At 45.5% G+C, this 22439-nt stretch overlaps 1 pseudogene; it reads left to right on the top strand.

Annotated features, from left to right (window-relative positions):
• Positions 1-6278: 6278 nt before the first annotated feature.
• On the top strand, positions 6279-21521 carry LOC116586801 (annotated as a pseudogene).
• The last annotated feature ends 918 nt before the right edge of the window (positions 21522-22439 follow it).

Here is a 22439-nt window from a genome sequence, read left to right as displayed (position 1 = left end):
TCATTTTACAGTCCAGCCAGAAATGTAAGAGAGTTCCATTTGCTCCAGATCCTCACCAATACTTGGTATTGTCTGTATTTTTCATTTGAACCATTCTGGTATATAGTAGGTTTCTCATATTAGCTTTAATTTGCTTTTCCCTCTGTCTAATGATATTGAACACCTTTTCATGTGCCTATGGGCCATTTCAATATCCCTTGTAGTGTACCAGTGCAACTCTTTTGTCCTTTTGTTTTAAATTGGGTTGTCTTTCATTGTTGAATTGTCAGAGTTCCTACATATATTGGATACAATTCCTTTTTCATATATATATGACATCAAGCATATATATAGCAAACATTTTCTCCTATCTTATCTTTCCATTTTTTTAAAAGATTTTATTCATTTATTTGACAGACAGAGGTCACAAGTAGGCAGAGAGGCAGGCATACAGAGAGAGGGGAGAAGAAGCAGGCTCCCCGCTGAGCAGAGAGCCCAACTTGGGGCTCTATCCCAGGACCCTGAGATCATGACCTGAGCCGAAAGCAGAGGCTTAACCCACTGAGCCACCCAGGCGCCCCTAACAGAATATTCTTTTAAAAGCAGTTTTTGGTTCACAGCAAAGTTGGGTGGAAAGTACGAGAGTTTCCATATATCCTGTGCCCCCCACCCCACATTCTTAGCCTACTGACATCTCTCCAAGAAATATCTGTTTACCCCAAGGTTGAAAATTTTCTCCTCTTTGTTTCTAGAGACTTTGTAGCCAATCCTAGAGGTTTTAACTTTTGCATTTAGATCTTTGGTTCATCTGGAATTGGTTTGGGGGTGTAGAGTGAGGTAGAGATTGAGGGTCATTTTCTTTTCACACTTATATCTAGTTGCTCCAGCACAGATTGTTGAAAGTGTTTTCTTTCCCCATTAAATTGCTGTGGAACTTTTGGTGAAAGTCAGATGACCATATATATGTGTGAGTTTATTTCTAGATACTGTTTTGTTTTATTGATCTATGTATCTCTTCTCTGGCCACTACCACGTTTCCTGATTATTGTGGTTTTACAATGAGTCCTGAAATCAGGTGGGGTAAGTCCTTCAACTTTGCTCACTTTTTTGAAGATTCATTTGAATACTTGAGGTTGTTTACATTTCCATATAAATTTTAGAATTAAATTATGCTTCAAAGAAATCTTGTTGTAATTTTTTAAAACATGTTTCTTTTTTTTTAAAGATTTTATTTATTCATTTATTCATTTATTTATTCATTTGACAGAGAGAGATCCCAAGTAGGCAGAGAGGCAGGCAGAGAGAGAGGAGGAAGCAGGCCCTCTGCGGAGGAGGGTCTCAGGACCCTGGGATCATGACCCGAGCTAAAGGCAGAGGCTTCAACCCACTGAGCCACCCAGGTGTCCCTTAAACATTCTTCTAATTGAAGTAGAGTTGACATGCAATGTTACATTAGTTTCAGGTGTGCAACACAGGGATTTGACAGTTCTAGACATTGTGCTGTGCTCACCACAAGTCTAGCTCCTGTCTGTCACCACACAACACTATTGCAATACCACTGACCATATTCCCTGTGCTCTGTCTTTCATCGCTGTGACTTACTCATTCTGTAACTGGAAGCCTGTGCCTCCCACTCCCCTTCACCCATTTTGCCCATCCCCTTATTCCCACCCCTTTGGCAACCACCAGCTTGTTCTCTCTATATATGGGTTTGTCTTTGCTTGTTTGGATTCCACATTTTTTTTAAATAACATATAATGTGTTGGATTCCACATTTAAGTGAAATCATATGGTATTTGTCTTTTTCTGACTTCTTTCACTTAGCATTACAGCCTCTGGGTCCTTCTCTGTTGTCACAGATGGCAAGAGCTCATTCTTTTTTCTGGATGAGTAATATTCTATATATATATATATAGAGAGAGAGAGAGAGAGAGAGAGAATATATGTTCTATATATATGGAACATTTCTTTATTCACAGTTTCTTTATTCATCTGACAGTGGACATTTAGGTTGCTTCTGTATCTTGGCTATTGTAAGTAATGCTGCAGTAAACATAAGGGTGCACATATATTTTTGAATTAGTGTTCACTTTTTTTTTTAGGTAATCAGTAGTGGAATTACTGGATTGTATGGTATTTCCATATTTTATTTTTTGAAGAACGTCCATACTGTTTTTCCGCAGTGGCTGTACCAGTTTGTATTCCCAATAGTAGACAAGGCTTTCCTTTTCTCCATGTCCTTGCCAATACTCGTTATTTCTTGCCCTTTTGATACTAGCCATTCTGACAGGTGTAAGGTGAGATCTCACTGCGGTTTTGATTTGCATTTCCCTGAGATTAAAGATGCTGAACATCTTTTCATGTGTCTGTTGGCCATCTCTATGTCTTTTTTAGAAAAATATCTATTTAGGTCTTCTGCCCATATTTATTAGGGTTATTTTGAGCATTTTCAGTGTTGAGTTGTGTAACTTTTTAAATATTTTTAATACTAACCCCTCATCAGATGTATTATTTGCAAATGCCTTCTCTTATTCAGTGGGTTGCTTTTTCATTTTTCTCGTGGTCTCCTTCACTGTTCAAAAGTCTTTTATTTTGCTATAGTCCCAGTGGTTTATTTTTGCTTTTGTTTCCCTTGCCTGTGGAGACCTGTATAGGAAAATGTTGCTAAGGCCAATGTCAAAGAGATTACTGCCTATGTTTTCTTAGGAGTTTTATGGTTTCAGTTCTCACATTTAGATCTTCAATATTTTGTAATATTTTTGAATGAGATTATGTTGAATCTATATATGAATTTGGAGAATATTAATATCTCAACAATATGGAATCTTCCAATCTATGAACACAGTATAGCTCTCCATTCTTTTAGATCTGTTTAATTTATTTTATCAATATTTTGTAGCTTTGAGGATAGAAGTATTATATATCTTTTGACAAATTTATTTCTAGGAATTTTATGGGTTTGGGAGCTAATGTAATGGTATTATTTTTTATTTAATTTTTAAATTGTATGAGCTACCATAGAGATAAAATCGATTTTTTAAAAAAATACTGACCTAGTGTCCTCAGTTTAATAGTGTCTATCATAAATTTCTTAAGTTTTTCCACACAAAATCATATAAGCTATTTTTAAAAATCCAATTTTAATTCTTTTCCAAGTTGTATGCCTTTTAGTAACTTTTCTTTTATGATTGCAATGGCTAAAATAATCACTTTAATGTTGAATAGAAATAATGAAAGGGGACGTTTTGGCTTTGTTCCTAATTACTTCCCAGAGACGTTGTAGTTTTTGTTATGGATGGTATTGTATTTTTAAATTGTATTTTCTAGTTGGTTATTGCTGGAACAGAGAAATGTTATTAATTTTTATAGGTGGAATTGATTTTTCTAAGTCAATAAACATAATCACTGCAAATGGTGATAGTTCTATCTTTTCCCTTTCAATCCTTACACTCTTAATTATTTTTCTTCTCTTACAGTTTTGGTCAATTCCTCCAATACACATCTAAGAACAACTCTTGTGAAATAGGACAGACATGAAGCTGTTTTTATTTCTTTTTTCTTTTTTTTTTTTTTTTTGCTTGTTTGTTTCAAGTTTTTATTTAAATTCCAGTTAGTGAACATATAGTGTAATATTAGTTTCAGGAGTAGAATTTAGAGATTCATCACTTACGTACAACACCAGTGCTCATCACAACAGGTGCCCCCTTAATCCCTACTACCAGTCTAGCCCTCCCTTCACCGACCTCCCCAAAGCTGTTTTTATTTCTGTTTTTAAAAATGAAGGAACTGAGGCCCAGAGAAGTCAGGTTACTTGTCCAAGAGCTCGTAAATAACTACTGTTTTAAAAATACAAATGTAGTTTTATAAAAATAAATAATCCAGAGAGGCCTGGGTGGCTCAGTGGGTTAAGCATCTGCCTTTAGCTCAGGTCATGAACCCAGGGTCCTGGGATCCAGTCCCGCATCGGGCTTCCAGCTCAGTCAGGAATCTGCTTCTCCCTCTGCCTGCTGCTCTTCCTACTTGCGCTTTTTTTTTTTCTCTCTCTCTCTCTCTGATGAATAAATAACTAAAATCTTTTTTTAATTAAATAAATAAATAATCCAAATTCCTTGAAACAAATTTAGAAAATAGAGACAGAAAGAAATTAAACACACATAGAGTGTCATCCAAAGATTAGGTGTTATTAATATTTTGAGTTATAGCTTTTCAGACTGTTAAAAATGCATATATATTTTAATTAAACAAGATTATACCATAATGCTGTTTTATAATGTGCCTTTTCCACTGGGCAATTATCATACATAGTCAATGAATACATTTAATGTTTGCACAGTATTCCATCTTATGGTGGGAACGTACTTAAGCATGGAGTTAGGCATTCCACGATTCCTAGACACCTACGTTGTTTCCAGTTTTTCACTAATATAAACAACTGCAAAGAATTTCATTGTGATTAAATTTTTATCCAAATAACTTTGACATTTTCTTTAATACAAATTCTTGAAAGTGGAATTGCTAGGTCAAAGGTCATACAAAAGGTTCTGGCTGTTGATATCTGCTGATAAGCCACGACTTTTAACAGGTATGTAGTAGATAATGAATAATTCCATGTTGACTTTTTTCCCTTCCCCTCATATTGCATCCACTAATCTTCTTGCTGCTGTCTATCCTCTGCCGTTCTCTAACTGAAACAACCCAAGTCTGGTATTTCCTCAACCCCATTTTAGTCATTCAACATAATCCAGTAGTTATGTATTGAATACTTAACTATTTTCCAAGTTCTGGAGATATACTGATGAACAAAACAGAGTCTTATGCTCATGGAGCTTGCATTCTAGTGTGGAGAGATAGTAGTAAATATAACAAATAGGTAATTTATATGGCATGGTCAAAGATGCCAAGTGACGTGGGGAAAAGAAAACTAGAGGTGGACAATGGGGAGCAGTAGTGGCAAGAGACAGAGAGACAGTTTGCATCTTTACAAAGGAGGGTCAGAGTAGGTCTTGGAGCAGGAGACCCTTGATTAGATGGAGGTAGGGGGTGGGGAAGAACATTCCAGGAAGAGGGATCAACAAAGGCCCTAAAGCAGGAACTTTCCCTGTGTATCAAAGAAGAGCAAAGCCAGTGTGGCCTGAGCAGAGTGAGGACTGGAGAAAAATACAGCAATGAGGTCAGGAGGGTCTGGGGGGATGACCTTATCCAGGAACTTGTGAGGTCATGTAAAGACTTTGGCTTTTGCTCTAGGAAGTTTGAAGATTTGGAGAACAGGTGTGACGTGGTCTGACTTTCCATTTACAAGAATCACTCTGGTTGTTAAGAACAGACAGAACAGAGGGTAGAAGCTAGAGATCACCTAGGAATCTCCTGCAGTGTTCCAGCCAAGGGATGAGTGGCTCAGACCCGCGGCTGGCTGTGAAGGTGGGAAGAAATGGTCAGACTGTGCATGTCTGAAGGAAAGCCAGTATTTACTGTGGAATGTGTAAATACATTGGCCCCGCTGGATTCAGTCTCTGGCTCTCCGCATCATGCTCTGTGCCCTGGGAGGCCGACCTGCATAAATGGCTTCGAGTCTCCTGGCCTCTGTTTCCCACTAGATTTGGCTGAAAGGAGTACTTGCAGGGCATCTGAGGGAAGGAGGAGCATGACACTGGGACACATTTCCTTGACCCCTCCTTGCTGGCTTGGCTGCACCTTCTACCAGTGGCCGCAGCTCTGAGTGGACAGCCCACAGCAGAAAGTTGCTCGTCTCAATTAGAGAACGTTCCTCATTTTATCCCCCAGACCTAGGTGATAACAGCTCACTGCTCTTGCCAGCCTCAGTCCCTTGCACTGGGACTCATTGCTTTTCCAACACCGCCCCCCTATAAATTTGTGGATAGTCCCTTTCTTACATTCTTCTCAAATTACGCTATTTGAGCATACCACCTGTTTCCTGCAGGGCCCCTGACTGATAGTTTGGGTCATGAATGAAAGGAGAGCTAGCTGCAACACCCAAGGTTCACCAGGTTCTTCCTTTCTATACAACTCTGTTCCCCAGCCTGGCTAAGGTGACTTTGGGGTCTTGATTCCCCTTGGAAGTAACCAAACTGCACAGGAAGCGGGAATCTGCTTCTCCTTCTGCCACCCCCACCTCTACCCCGTGCTCTCTGTGTTCTCTCGTGCTCTCTTACATGAGAGAGCTGTAAGTAAAATCTTAATATCTTAAAAGAAAAAAAAGTGGAAGGTATCAGTAAACACGATTACATTCTCCCACGCCCAGATCTCCAGAGGGCTGGTATGGAAAGAGCACTAGACAAGGAGTCAAGAGGCTCACTGGTCTGCTTTCTGTGGATTTACCTTCCTGAGCCACCGCTAACAGGTCGCTCCGACTACTCAGAGGCTCAGGCTGGCAATGATGAAACCAAACCCAGAGAATGGGGGGTCAGCACCAAATAACAATGCCTGTCTCCACAGCATGGGACCTGGGGTGCGTGCTGGGAGGCAGAAGGCCGCAGTTTGTATTCTGACCCCATGGTTTACAAGCGGCATGACCTGGAGGAAACTTCCGAGCCTCAGCTGCCTCACCCCTGACATGGAGATCTCATTGACGTGGACCCCAGAGCAGCAGTGTGGGACTGAGATGACATGTGCCTGGCCAGTAAAATAGTAAGTGTTCCATAGCTAACAAACTCGCAATTAGTTCCTTCCCCCCCTTCCATGAAATGAGCGGCTTGGACTTTCTAATATACAAGCTAACTTTCTTTTACTGATGCTAAGTATAAACTTTAATCTTAATTTGATTAGGTGGTTTTTCAAGATTATACAAACATGTATCCGTGATGTAGCCAACATTCACGTACCCATGACCAGCTTAAAAAATAAACCTTATCAGAGTAGTTTATATGTCTAAAAAATGATTTGGCATTTTAAAAGATTTTATTGATTTATTTATTGAGAGAGAAAGTGGGGGGAGGGGCAGAGAGAAAAAGAGAGAGAAAATCTGCAGCAGGCTCCCTGCTGAGTGCAGAGTCAGACCCAGGGCTCGATCCCACAACCCTGAGATCATGACCTGAGCCAAAATCAAGAGTCAGGTGCTCCACTGACTGCACCACTCAGATGCCCCAATTTTCAAGGTTTGAAAATTTTGTGTAACTGGTATCATGGTTATGACTTCATCTGCAACTTGTTTTGGTGTTTTCTCCCAATCATGTGTTTGTGAGACTTGTCCGTTTCAACATGTATAGACCTTGTTTATTGGGTTCCACTGCTGTGTGGTATCACATGATGTAAATCTGCCACAATTTATTATTCATCCATTCTCTCATGGGTGGACAATTTCAGTGTTTTCCAACTTGGAGGGCCACAAAAAAGTGTTGCTCTGGACATCCTAGTAATGGTCTCCTTGTAGCCACAGCCAGGTTTCCAAGTCTGAGGGAGTGTCTTTCCAGGCCCACCAGATGCTGGTGTGAGCCCAGTGGAGAAGGGGGCTGGGGAGGGAGGCTGGATTGGGGGTGGGGGTGGGAAGGAGGCATGGGGGAGCTGAATCTTATTTAACAGGTTTTGAAGGCTTTGTAAGTAACAGCTCTTAAAACACAATATTTTGAAGATTTAAGTGTAAATGAATCAGAGCCATATGGATTCCATTTGCCTTAAATTACACAGGACTTAAAGCGGGGCTCAGTGCTCCGGGGCAAAGGTGCAGGCCTTTCATGGGTTGTCTCCCTTGCTTGCCAAGGGCCTGGACTTATCCGGAGGCTCTGGCTGCAGAGGACGGCAAACGCTAACTACCCAGGGCCCTGGGATGCCCTGGTCCTACTTCTTCCTCTGCTCCTGCTTTGCATGTGGCCTTGGGCCAGATGCCCTGCTTTTCTGGGTGTTAGTTTCCTTATTTGTAAAATGAAATGTCTAAGAGGTGGCACAGCATAGTAATTAAGAGCCTGGCTTTGAAACCATCCTTTAACAGCTTTCTGGCTCTGAGACCTCAGGCAAATTACAACTAAGGCTTTTTGGGGCCTCAGCTCCCTCATCTGTAAAATGGGAAGTAAGAGTAGCCACTTCATAGGTGGTTATGAAAAATAAATTGGCTAGTAGTACACCCAGAGGGCGCCTGTCTCCTAGTAAGTACTTAGTTGGTACCACTTTTGTTTTGTCTTTATGTTCCTTATGAAAGACAGGTCCAACTCTGCTTTTCCGTGGTGCTCCCAGGCAGAGATGATGGAAGTGAGTTTGAGAGATGAGACATGGTTACATGGTGTTCAACCACTTCCTATTCTTTTAGCAATGACAGTTCCATTATGTGGCTATTAATTCATATAATTTTTTAAGGGGGGGGGCACAGGGAGAGGGAGAGAGAAAATCCTGAGCAGGCTCCATGCTCAGTGTGGAGTCCCACGTGGGGCCCCATGAGATCATGACCTTGGCTAAAATCAAGTCAGACACTTAACCAACTGAGCCACCCAGACACCCCGAATTCATATCATTTTAAATGTGAATACATACACATAGGCTTATAAAATGGATCATGCTGAATTATAATCTGCTCTTTTTTGGGGAGATTTTCTTTATTTATTTGAGAGAGAGAGAACATGAGCTGGGGGGAGGGGCAGAGAAAGAAGGAGAAGCAGACCCCCGCCGAGCAGGGAGCCTGATATGGGGCTTGATCCCAGGACCCTGAGGTCATGACATGGGCTGAACGCAGATACTGAACCAATTGAACCACCCAGGCGCCCTACGATCCACTTTTTTAGCTTTCACTATACTACATCTATATTTCCACGGCATGAATGTCCATGTACGACATTTTTCTCCATGTGAATTGGAGCACAGTAAACCAACACATACCAAGCACTTACCATGTGCCAGCTTCTGTGTTAGATATTTTCCACACATGTCCTCATTTAATCCTGAAAACAAGAAAATGAATTTGGTATCAGGATTACCTCCATTCTCCAGCCAAGGAAGCTGAGGCTCGGAGAGGCTAAATGACTCGCTGAAAACATCACGCAGGTCCAGACCTGCTGACTCCTGAGCATGAGAGCTGACCTGCTCCCGGGCACTGCCTGCGGACTCAAAATACATCACAAAGTGACTTCTGGCCCCCTCCTCTTGGATGCTCAGATTTTTTCCCCTGGCTTTTCACTCTTATCAGTAGTACATGATGTATATTCTTGTATAAAGATCTTTGCCAACGTTGTGCTCACTTTTGGGGAATCAGTTCCTTGAAGTGGATGGTCCAGTGTCTGGGGCTTTTGTTATGGAGCAAGAGAAACAGGACTCAGCCCCGTTGGAGGCTGGGCTGCAGGGAGAGGCAGGAAGCCCTCTAGCAGACAGGCCCTGCTGGAAAGCCAGGGTGGCTGACTAATCCACAGACTATGTGCGCTGCTTGAGTTTATCTGAGCACTGGTTTCCCGTGCTCCTCGTGCTTACCCTAGAGCTCTCAGGAATTCAGTTTATTTCCATCCTGGTTTTGCTGACTTTGCTGAAGTCCCTGCCCACTGGATCAGCTGCAAGATACCGTCACACACACACACACACACACACAGCCCTCCAGGAATCAGGCGTGAGCAAGACACTTGTTGGGAAGAGACCAAAGATCCAATGGCAAGTGGCAACCATGACTTACACAGAAAGATCAATTCCCTGGAGAAAAAGCTGTTTGCCAGATTTACATAAATCATTTCTTCCCTGAACCGTGCTGGATTCCTTTAACATTTTTGCAACAGCTATACTGGTTTTGAAAAAAAAAAAAAAAATGACATCTTCATAGTTTTTTAACAATTCCTCAAATATATACAAACAAAATCCTTTTCCAAATTCTCGTTTCGGACTGATCGTATATAAAACAGCTTTTCAAGGGCTGGGCATCTTGTTAAAATACAGATTCTGATTCGGGTGCCCTGCATGGGGCCTGAGAGTCTGCATTTCTGTCCTGCTCCTGGGTAAGGCCCGTGCTGCTGGTCCCCAGCCAGAGCAGCAAGCAGGATGGAGCACAGGGTATATTTGGAAAAGCAGAGTCTTCTGCCGTGGACCTGCCCCTCTCTGGTTCCTGCTCAAGACCTTCTAATGTCAGAGCTGCCAGGGAACTTAGAAACCATTTGGTCAGAGCTTCTGCAGACACAGGGGAAAACTGAGTCCCTCCCAGGGCCAGGGAGCTGGAGCCAGAGCATGGCTAAGGGCTCTAGGTTCCTTTGGTTGCCACAGAAGCCAGAACTTCGTCAGTCTGAACTGTGGGACCAGGAAAGGCTCTGAGAATGGCTGAGGGGAGCTGTGGCTCCTGTAAGGGAAAGGCCACCAGGCAGAGTGCAGAGCCCATGCCAGGCACCATGTGGATGCTCTACATACTTACACTCTCAGAAACCCCCCCTCGGCCCTGCACGGTAGCACTAGCCATCCCATTTCACACAAGGAAACTGAGGCCCAGAAAGCACAGCTGAAGAGAGAATACTTTTGCATCAAGCGAGTCCACCTTTTGTGGTGCCCTGGGTGATTTCCCTCTTTCTTCCATCTCCAAGGCCCACTGTGTCCTCCCAGCACTCTGCTACCTTTCAGCTCTGGGCCAAGTGGTGTCAGTCAGGATGGGCTTCCAGGAAGAGGCACCTGGACAAGATTTGACATTGTGGGAGACCTATGCCTATGACCTCTCTACTTAAGTTCTTTGCGTCCCAGGGAGTCCGGTCCATAGTCCTCCCAGGAGCCTGGGAGTCCGTCAGCAGGCAGCCTGGAGCCAGGGCCTGCTCCTTCCCAAAAAGATGACCCACCACCCTGTTTGTCTAATGTGACCACTTTGGAAAAATTGTTTGTTCTCATCCTGCTAAAAACAGCTTCAAAGTGACTCCTGTCTAGACTGTGCCAGGGTTGATTATCAGATCCTCAACCTGATCCAAACCACAGGGGGCATAGTCATTTGCTTTAATGCAATTAAAGCAAAATATAATAATGTATCCAGGCCAGGGACAAGAACAAGCCTCCCTGGAACGTGGGAGGAGAAACCAGCTCTGGATAATTTCTTCTCAGCTCCAAAGTAGCGAGTTTAGACTTTCCTGCCTCCCTCTCCAAGGCAGCCTAGGGCTTTGGACAAGGGAGCTTTTCCTGCTGAGCGCCACCAAGTGAGGGTGCCCTGGGAAGAGTGGGGCTTGGAGGAAGCAGTCTGGGGGTGGGATGTGGAGAGGATACCACAGAGCACAGTCCCGGAGGAGGACGCCGGAGAAGAAGCAAGGGAAAGATGAGAAAAAGGATCACAGAGAGAAGAGGAAAGAGATTCAGCCAGCTCAGTAATTCCCAGACTCTGACAAACCCCCCCGTCCCAGGGAGGCCAGGGCGCGCCTGCCAGGTCTTCCCAGAGGACAGACGTGAGTGAGGTTAATTGAGCTTCCCCAGGAAGGCACCCAGAAAATGAATTTTTGGTGCTCAGAGAGCCACAGGAAACAAAGAGCAATCCTATGGCCTTGACCTGGTGGCCAGACACGGCCTTGCTGGCCGCCGGGTTCTGTCCAACATCCCGGGTTCTAGGGAGGAATAGGATGATTGCTCACATCACTCCCCCGGCCTGCCCAGGACGTCGTCAGGGAATCCTGGGCACTTAGCCCATACACGGGGTCTGTGAGGAGCTCCGCACTCTGCCCAAGGGCTGCCCTGACTAAGTCCCCACAGACTACAGGCCTGAAATGGGAATTTATTTCCTCACAGTCCTGGGGCTGGAAAGTCCAGAACGAGGGTGTTGGCAGCGTTGGTTCCTTTGGAGGGCTGTGAGGGAAGGTTGTGGTCCAGGCATCTCTTGTACATGACCGTTTTTTCCTGGTCTCTTCATATCGCATTCCCTCCATGCGTGTCTCTGGTCTCTTCATATCGCATTCCCTCCATGCGTGTCTCTGTCCAAATTTCCCCCTGAAGCAAGGACACCAGTTTTACGAGATGCTTTCATTTTCACATGATTACCTCTGTAAGGACACTGTCTCCAGATGTGGCTACCTTCTGAGATCCTGGGGGTTAGGATTTCAATGTATGCATTTGGGGGAGCGGGCGCACAGTTCTCCCACAACCGTGTCCTTGGGGAGCTCCCCCTGCAGCACTGGCAGGGGTATGGGTGGGGGACAAGCTCTGCTGAAGCCCAGCTCACCCAAGCTCCACGACACTGGGAAACCTATCAAGCTTCCCGGGGCCACCTTCCCTTGGTCATCTGCAGTTATACTGCCCCCATGGTGGGGAGCAGAAGTGTGCCAGCTCCCCGTGTCTTTCCTCTTCTGCTGATGTGAATTTTGCAGCAACAATGCATCCTTGGAAACCCTGTGTGCCCTGCCTGGCCAAACTGAGGTTCCCTGAGAACAGAGAAGGGCTTTCTCCCTAGAAAGTTTAGGTCTTAATGTTTCTTACTCCTTCCTCCTGCTGCTGTTGTTGCCTGTTCTGATTCCGAGGACTATCACTATTTTGTTTGTTACTGGCTACCACTTATTGAAGACTGAACTGTGCAGACCTATGCCAAGTGTTTTAGAATCTTTTTCTCATTTTATCCTCATGATAACCCAAGATAGGATAGGATAAGTCAGGACAGGAACTGTTGATATCCCCATTTTGTTCATGAATACACTGAGGTTTTAAGAGTCTGCGTAAGGCCCACAGGACAGAGCTAGGAACCTACTGGCGAGCATCTCAGAAAAGCAGATCTCAGCTCTGCAGATGTGGGCCCCTAGAGTCTGGGAGAGAAAGGGATATGAGAAGTGGTCGAGTCCAGTGGCTCTCCAGGGCCCTGTGCAGAGACCCCCATTTGCATACCTTGAGTCCTCAGCTTGAGGAGAAGCGGGTGGGGGGGGTGGTTCTTGCAAACCCCACCCCCAGGCCTGCATGCTGTGTCCCCTGCCAGCAACTGCCCAGCACACAGCATCTCAACACATGCATCACAGATGAGCGATTGTATCTATCAACTGCAGTCATAAAAACAGCCACTTGTGTTGCCTATAACCATCTGCCAGGCTTGGGGCTAAGCTTTGGACCTACAAACCACAAAATCTCCGGGCCTGAGCCCAGTGCCTGGCACGTAGTAGGTGCTCAATGACTATTTGTGGGATGAATGGCCCTTTGACCCCTAATGGGAGCAAGTCTGCACATAAATTTCAGCTCCAGGCACTTTGAAGCTCCCCCAGGGGACAGCTGCCTTTCTTGTTATCGAGGACCCCCCAGGCCCCACCCCTCCCCTACCCCTCCTGCCCCCCGGGCCCATCCAGGCCAGGGACCTGGGGCCGCCAGAGCCAGGAGATAAGGGTGATGGATGGCCAGTCGCCTGGCTCCACTGAAGCCTGGGGTTTCCTGGGAGCGGGAGACAGTCTAGTGATTCCAAAGCCCCGTGGAATTTGAATGGAGAGAGCTTGAGGAGGGGGTGGGGGCAGTGTCCCAAGTGTCCCTATCTCTTCGGGAGATGTGGACCCGACAGTAGGTTTCGGCACCCCCCGGCTGCCTTGATCTCCTTCCATGTCGACAAGGCTCCCTTTCAGCAAGTGCTGGACACCGGGACTCAGGAAATCGTCATTGGAGCTTCCAGGGGGAGGCTGGGGGATGGCGTCCCCGGCTCTCCCACTCTGTCCCCTCCCCTGGGACATTGGACCCAGAATCTGGAGGTAAGGCAGGCTTGCTTTCCCCTTCGTGATGGGCTCTACCATTAACTGAGTCCTTGGCAAAACAAGAAATCACTTAACATTTCGTATACCTAAAGCTTACACAGTGTTATATGTCAAATATATCCAGTTAATTTAAAAGAAAAAGAGATCACAGTGCCTGGCCCTATGTTCCCTCATTGGTGAAAGAAGTCTCAGGGGAGGTGCTCCCTTCCAGCCAGGCTGAGATGCAGATTCTAAGTAACTGAGAAGGGGTGAGCTGGGGCTGAACAACCTGAATTCCGGCTGAGACGAGCTTGTGCTTGGATCCAGACAGTAACATTCATTGGTTTGTGTAATTTAAAATCTCTGATCCCCAAACCAAGATGCTTCATCACTTTAGGTAGATTCTAGAGTCTGAGCATGTTAGATTTTGAAGGACTCTGAGAAACTGAAACTTGTACATTTCTTTTTGTCTTTTCTTTCTCTTTGGACTTAAGTTTATTTTATTTTTTTTTTTTAAAGATTTTATTTATTTATTTGACAGAGATCACAAGTAGATGGAGAGGCAGGCAGAGAGAGAGAGAGAGAGAGGAGGAAGCAGGCTCCCTGCTGAGCAGAGAGCCCGATGTGGGACTCGATCCCAGGACCCTGAGACCATGACCTGAGCCGAAGGCAGCGGCTTTAACCCACTGAGCCACCCAGGCGCCCCTTAAGTTTATTTTAAACTTAAAAATATATCTATATCTATATCTATATGTATTGTTTAACCACAAATAATACTTGAATATATCTTCCTTGGTCAAAAAAAAAAAATACAGGGACACCTGGTGGCTCAGTGGGTTAAAGCCTCTGCCTTCGGCTCAGGTCATGATCTCAGGGTCCTGGGATTGAGCCCCGCATCGGGCTCTCTGCTCAGTGGGGAGCCTGCTTCCCCCCCTCTCTCTGCCTGCCTCTCTGCCTACTTGTAATCTCTGTCTGTCAAAAAAAATCTTCTTAAAAAATATAGATAAAGTTAAAGTACCCTCAGTGCAGGCTACCCTCATTTCTCTTTCCAGAAACAACACCATCATTTGGGGATGTACCCCCCCAACTCTTCCTCAGCACCTTTCCATTTACAGGCTCATCCACAGACAGACCGATGTAAGGGAGGGGCTTGTATGAAAGGAATCAGCCCTCTCTGGTCTTGATCCCTTCTTCCACCACTCAGCCCTATGGCCTGGAGAGACCCATCCACACTGGGATGCAGGGAATCCATCTCATGTCCCCTAACTGGGATGCAGGTCATGGCCAGGTGGCTCTGCCTTCCAGGTAAGCTCCGAGAAGGTGAAGACTTGGTCAGTTTTGTTCACAGATGATTCCCCATGTCTCAAGCAGTGCCCTGAAGTCATAATAACTATTCCATGAATGAGTAAAGAGATGACAAATGAGTGATCCCTGACAGGTAACCCATCACATACGGGTGGACATGTCCAATTGCTTCCAACTTTTCACCAGCACAAACTACTGCAGTGACACCCCTGAAGGTGCTCCCTGTGTCCACTTTTTTGAAAAGATTTTATTTATTTATTTATTTGAGAGAGAAGGAGAGACAGAGAGCACGAGGAGGGAGGAGAGGGAGACGCAGATTCCCAGCTGAGCAGGGAGCCCGATATGGGACTCGATCCCAGGACCCCGAGATCATGACCTGAGCTGAAGGCAGAGGCCAAACCAACTGAGCCACCCAGGTGCCCCATTGAGGAACGGTAACTAGCAAGGGCTCCCTAAAGCCCCAAAGAGCACAGTTTGAAATACTCTGGTAAGGCCAAACACTTCATAGATGAGAACCCAGGGAACCCAGAGAGGGCAAACAAGTCACCCCAAGTTCACCTAACACATTAGGGATTGATTTGAATTTCTCTTCCTTCATTTGACTCGCTCAGTACTTAGACTTTCTCAGACCCCCAACTCCAGCTTGTGTACCTTGGGAGGGTGACTTTAAGGGCAGAAGGTCTGATTCACTCAGCATAGAAAAGGAACCCCCTCCAAAATCAGGAGGTTCTTGTCCTGGGGCTTTTGTCCCACTCTTGAGCCCTGGAACGATCTGGGCAAATTGCATGTCCTCCCTGAGACTCAGTTTCTCTAATCTGTAAAGTGACCAGAGATTCTTGCTTAACTCTTAAAGTCAAGATAACAGGAAAGAATTTGCAAAACAGAAAAGAGGCATAGGAATCTGAGAATCAGTTTGAAATGTAGAATTTTTTTAAAACAGATCTTAGGTTAAAAGATAAAGAATGTTTCTACTTTTATGAGAAGGAAAAAGAAAAAATAAATACATATAAATATATATATAGAAAGAGAGAAAGAGAGAGAATAAATTTGCACTAATACCGAAGAAGTGATAGCAGTTACCCAGCAAATGTAAATTGTTAGTGCTTTCCTGGGAGTTCAGAATTGCAGAGGAGAAAGTGGAAGCTATTAACATTTTCTTTCTACACCCAATTTTGTTTGATTTTGTAAGAGCTTACCAAAACAAAAGATGTATTTACCTATTAAATATGCAACTTCAAAAAAATCAAAAGTGAAAAGATAAATATTACTATAGGGAAAAATCAAGGCAAAGGCCATAAATAAGTCATTAGCAAAGAAAAAAAATCATTTACAAAGAAAAAATACAAATAGCTAAACAAGAAAAAGGTTCACTCTTAGAGTGATCAAATAGATACAAATTAAAAGAACAATGAAATTCCTTTGTGTGTGTGTGCCTATCAAATTGTAAAAAGTGGTAAGAAATAAAGACCAAAAGGTTTGCTTTCTTGCCCTAGAGAGAGGGTAATCATAATGAGGATTAGCAGGAAAGAGAGGGGGACACCCGCACCCCTAATGGTGATGACAAGTCCGTCCTGTCCTGCTCCCCAGTGCTCTGATAGAGTCATCTTGAGGACAAGCAGAGATGACAGGCCAGAGTCCCTGCTTCCTTTGGCTTCCACCTCCTCCCCGTCATGGAGACCCACTGTGGCGTCCACTGGCCCTCCGCTGCCCACCAGGGACACTCTATCCTCATCAGACCTAAATCCCCCTTCTTCTGATAAGAGTCCTGGATCCTGTGACAAAACCAGAAAAGATTGGAAAGGTGCCTGGTGCACGCAGACTGTTCCTTACTCCGGAAGGAATTGCTGGGTTCAGAAGAGAATGCCCGTTTGTGGGATCAAAGGTCATCTCTGTTAAGCCTCTGCCTCTAAGCACCTCTGCACCAAAGGCTTTATTTGGGTGGGCTTTTGTGGGAATACAATGCCATACTAGGAAAAACCATTAGAAATCATCTGGTGCAATGGCCCCATTTTATATAAGGGGAAGTGGAGGCACAGGAAGGCTTATGAGAAATTCAAATCATCGAGCTGATTAGACAGAGCAATGCCTAGAACCAAGGTCTCTTGACTCCCGTCCAGCTTCACCCAAAGACACTTGCCGTGTCTTTTTTTCTGGACTGGATCTGTTCTTTGATCTCTGTATATTAAAATCTATTATCTGCCTGGCTATGGCTAAAAATCTCACTTGTTCAGTCGCAGAAGACATTATACATTCAAACATAGATTATATATTTAAAAGGAGAAAAAACACAGTTCTGATACAGGTATAATAAATAGCATTAATAATAAACTGTAAATATCAGCAAGTAGTGAAATAAAATCATTCTGAAGAATAAAATGTTAAATAAAACAATTTTAAAAATTCTCTAATTATATAACAATATACAGATGCAAAGCACAAGGAGTTGTTCATGTGCTCAGCACAATGCCCTTGTCTTTGTTTTATTCAACACCCCCAACCAAAGATCTGCTCCCGGAGAGAAGGAAGAGGGGTAGAAGTAGCCTTGGGCAGTAGTAATTCAATCTCTATCCAGAATTCATGTTGAGTACTAACTTACTGGCCTAAAAATGAGTCCTGGTGTTAAGGAGGTTCTCTTTTTAAATTCTCAGGTAAAGACTTAAAAAAATGGTGATTAAGAGCAAACTTCTGTGGTAAATAGCCATATAGTAATGGCTCCGGTTTTCAAAGACATATCGTTGTTTTGCAACGGCTTTGCACTTATAACCTCAAAAGCAGCCACAGGTAACACATACGTAAGTGAGTGTGACTGTGTTCTAATAAAACTTTATTTATAAAAACAGGCAGGGTGAGGGGCATTTGGCCCATGGGCTGCATTTTGCCAACCCCTAGTTAAGAGCATGGACTTGGGAGTTGGACTTGAATTGGAATCCTGACTCTGCCGCATCTTTATTTGTGAGAGTTTGAACAAATGGCATAATTATTTGAGCCTCATTTGTAACATGAGGCTAATAATTGCCCCAGGTCATAGAACACCTGGTCAGTAGAACCCCACTTAAGGCATGTTGTGGATGCTCAGTAAGGGGCTCAGTAAGCGGGCTTCAGCCCATTGTGCTGGAAGAAGCCAGTCTTCCCATTCTGAAGCCACAGCCCCAACCAGCCATTTAACTTTAGATTGTGGCTGTCACTTAACAACAGCTCCAAAACTCTGTTTCCTCCCCTGTAAAGTGGGAAATGAAACTCATTGATCACCAGGACTTTTATCTACGTCGTCTTACCTCACTCTCAGAACAGCCCTTGTCATTGTCACTGTCCTGTCCCCATTTTACAGAAGAAGAAACTGAGTCGCAGAGAGTAAAGGGCCACTTTTAGGTAGTAAGTGGTAGAAATCAGATATTTAAGGTCATGATATTTCCTTCCATGAAACCACGTTGCCTCCTCAGAAAATGAGAAGAGGGCTTCAGAAAGCATTCCAGTCCACACAACTCTGAACCCCTGTGTCACCCACCTGGCACCTGAAACTCCTCCCAATGTCCCCAGCCGGCCGCTGTTTCCACACCCTCAGAACAGGGGAACTCAGCTCCCCCCGAACCACCAATTTCCTCCTTGGTCAGCACTGACTGTGGTGAGGTCTCGGATTGAATGCACCTCAACTCCTGTCACTTCAGCCAAGAGTTGGGATATTCTCATTGAGGAGCCCCAAGCCTTTATCCCCCTTTCTCTCCTGGATACTCAGCCAGGCCCTTCCTGACAGCTTCTACATCCCCTTACTTCCCAGCCCTGTTCCTATAGTCCAGGGGGCACGGCATGGAGGCCCCTGGCCCTCCTGCTGTCCCACCGTGGGACTGCTTGCTATGTCTATACCCTTGGAAGACTGTGGCGCCCAGAGTAGCGTTCCTGCCCGGCGGGCTGAGATGTCACGAAGGTGAGTCAGCTCATTCCCGTGATAGCATCTGCACAGCCAGCCCGGGAGGCCAGTGCTTCATGCACGGGAGGGATGGGTTTGGGACACAGAGGAGCCTCTTCTGTCCTTGCTGAGCCTTCCCCTGGGGCAGGGAATAGGGGTAGGAGAAGAAAGATCCCCCTTTCCGGTAACAACTTTTGAGAAAGGGGGTATCAGTCTGACTCTTACAGAAACTGGGCCTTTAGGAACCCTCACGAACAGCCTGGGCCAGAAGAACTGGCTCAGAAGGGGGCAAGGCCATAGTGGAAACGAGCTTTGTGATTTCTGGGGCTGAGAGGATGAGGAAGCCCTCGGGTGCCAGTGTGATCATTCAGAAGATGTCCATCCTTCTGACTGCCGGACAGGGCTGCTGAGGTGGATGGAGACAGAATGCCTGGATTCGATTCTCAACCCTGTTGAAAAACTCCTGTGACATAAGACTAATCATGTTTCCTCTCTGGTCCCTGGTTTCCCATGTGTGGTTGACTGATGGGGCTCCTTCAGCCTCTCCAAGAGTCGGCATGGAGAGTGGTGGGAGGTGAGAGCCCTCTGTGGAAATCCAGCTCTGTGTCTTCTGGCTGTTTGACTGGAGACAAGTTACTTCACCCCTGCACCTTGGTTTTCTCATCTATAAAATGGGATAATGACAAAGTGCTCCATGTGCCTGGCCCTACTCAGTGCCCCATAAATGGTGGTGGTTCTGGTGGTCACCTAGGCCTCATCCCTCTCCATATCCTGAGATTCTACTAGGGGATATGGGAGAAATGGGGTGCCTGAAGGGGGTAGGGCTGTTAGTAAGACACTGTATGACCTCCGAATCCCATGTCAAGGGACACTGGGACTTTGGTCACCCCCATACCTACCCATGTCCTGCATGTTCTTCCTTCCAGGCCTCTGGCTTCCCTGCTCCCTCCCAGGTCCAGAAAGTCTTTTCTACTCTACTTCTCACCCTCCAGAGCTCTGCTTGACTGCCGTCTTCTTCCAGCATCTTCCACGGCCTCTTCCTCCTCTGACACCTTCTAGCTTCTCTGTAAAACCCGTGCTTGGCAACCTTCCATTTGGTGTTATCTGATGGGTGAGACAGAGCTTCAGGAAGGGCTAACTATCCATGAGACACTGTACGTGCCGCCCATGATACATTCAGGGGCCCACAGAAATGTCACTTTCCTTTAAAATCAAGATGAAAAAACAAACCAAAAAATGAATATATAACAATGAATCCAAACCGAGTTATATTCATCTTGATACCTATGCAGTGGTCTTTGATGGAGCTTCTGCCATGAAAGGTGCATGGAGGCCAAAGTGCCCAAGGCCCACGAAAGCTGGAATGTGGCCCTGGGTGCAAGTTGTCTGGGCCTCGATGTGCACCCAGGTCCGGTACAAGTCTCTGCTTGGCCTGGCTATACCGTGAGTCCCGGGAGTGGGGGATGGGGTCATCGCTGCTCACTACCCTGTCCTTGCAGCCTAGCACATGGTAGGTGCTTGAGAAAAGAGGTGCGGCACAGGGCTGGCCATCAGAAGGGTGTGTGTGTGTGTGTGTGTGTGTGTGTGTGTGTGTGTATGCACATGCCTCTAACTCTCAAGCAAGGATCTTCCCTCTCTACCTTTGTTTCTGTCTGCAAAAGGCACCTGAGTGGAATCAACCCGGGTGCTTAGAATCCCAGATTTATAGGAAGTCGGAGTTTAAAGGGAGAACTGATTCATTCCACAAACATTTCTTAAGCACCCATGGTATACAAGCACGGTGCCCAGGGCGTTGGAGGATCCCTACAGTGGGTCTTACAGAGGGTCCTTAGGGACTTTCAGGGTCTAAGAACATCCAAATATGTAAGTAAATAAATGCACATGTAAAATATCCTTCCCGTAGAGACCTCTGACATCAGATTCCCCAAAAGCCAAAGTCTCTAAAATCTGAAGAACCACTACCAGTTCAAGCCCATGATCCAAGAAGCTTTTCATAGTTGGGTCCATTGAGGCAAGGATGTGACTTCTTCAAGGTCACACAACTAGTTAAGGGCAAAGGTAGGCCCCTTTAAACCCTGACATGTCTAGGAGAAGACCTCTTCGTTCATTGGCAAGGGGTGGCTGGAGGAGGGCCAGCAACGGAGCTGATTCTGGGTCTCCGGGTTCCACGGATCCCCTCCTCTGAATCCCCAACCCCCAGCACGCGTGCGCGCGCTCACACTCTCCCAGCCGTCTTTCACAACATCTCCCAGGCTCACCCATCGGAGGCCTGGGGTTGGGCCCGCCTCAAGTCAAACGCAGATAACCTCTCCCAGGGATGTATAAACATCCAGTGGGTGTCTGGGGCAAAAGAATGTGGAAATGGGTTCTTTTCTCCGTGAGCACTGGACATCTTCTGCCAGACTGTGTGGAAGTTACAGTGACCTCTCAGACCTAGGCCTGAGGCCCTTTGAGTCCCCATTTCTGTGGCCCAGATGTTCTCTCACTGTACGATGACATTTGCACCCTCAACAAAGAAGGTTTCTTAAGCGCTGGGATCCCACACTTACTGCACACGCCTTTGTCTGAGCCCCACACTTTTCGTGGCTTGCAGCCCACAAGCTAGGGGCTGCCAGCTGTGGGCTGGCCCTTCCTTCTGAAGGGTGTTAATGGTGGTACCTACGGGAGATTTTATGTGGAGACAAGTGGTTTGAATTTAGGGGAGGACACAGGGGAGCTAATTAGAAAGCCTAGTTGTGGTAAATAGTTATTTGTTTTATCCTACTTTTTAGGGAACTAAATCTTGGAAAAACACAACGGACCTTGAAATTAAGCAACTCCTCTTTTCCCTCAGCTACAGTTTGTTTCCAGGTTAAAAAAAAAAAAAAAAAAAGAGAGAGAGAAAGAAAAAGAAAGAAAGAAAAAAAGACCCCACCTCTCCAAAAATTTGATCAGAAGAATCAGGGGCACCTGGGTGGTTCAGTGGGTTAAGCCTCTGCCTTCGGCTCAGGTCATGATCTCAGGGTCCTGGGATCTAGCTCTGCATCGGACTCTCTGCTCAGCAGGGAGCCTGCTTCCCCCTCTCTCTCTGCCTGCCTCTCTGCCTACTTGTGATCTCTGCCTGTCAAATAAATAAATAAAATCTTAAAAAAAAAAAAAAAAAAGAAGCAGAAATGTGCTGAAGTTCTATCCAAACCTGGGGACCAGAAAATGTGGCAGGTGACCATCCCTGCAAGTCCAGGGGCTGTGGGCTTAGTCTCAGCTCCCAGGAGATGCAAGGGAAGCAGGTACAGAGATGGTGCGGAGAGCTTCCTAGAACCTCGCCTGCTATCTGTCCAGCATTCTGAGCCAAGTGTTGCAAGCTGTTGCCAGTGTTTGGAAAGAGGAAAAAAAAAATGAGTCCTACCCCGTCTTTGTTCAATTTTTCTGATTGCTATTTGTCAATTCTACTTCATCTGGAAGTACAGAGATGATTTCTGGATGTGTTTGGAGTGACCTGGAATCCATTTTTTGGAAATAGAAACTGTGTCATTGAATTACATGATACCCCTTGCATGGCCAGCATGCATGCGCCCGCGCGCGCACACACACACACACATACACACGCAGGCGCGTGCATTCACACTCAGCTCTCCTCAAATAACACCCTGCCCATCAGCCTTCTCCTTGGCCCTCCACCCAGACTCTCCTGTTTCCTCATGACA

This window comes from Mustela erminea, chromosome 3, assembly GCF_009829155.1.
Source record: "Mustela erminea isolate mMusErm1 chromosome 3, mMusErm1.Pri, whole genome shotgun sequence".
Classification (NCBI taxonomy): Eukaryota; Metazoa; Chordata; class Mammalia; order Carnivora; family Mustelidae; genus Mustela; species Mustela erminea.
The sequence above is the reverse complement of the archived record's forward strand: the minus strand, read 5'-3'. Positions and strand labels throughout refer to the sequence as shown.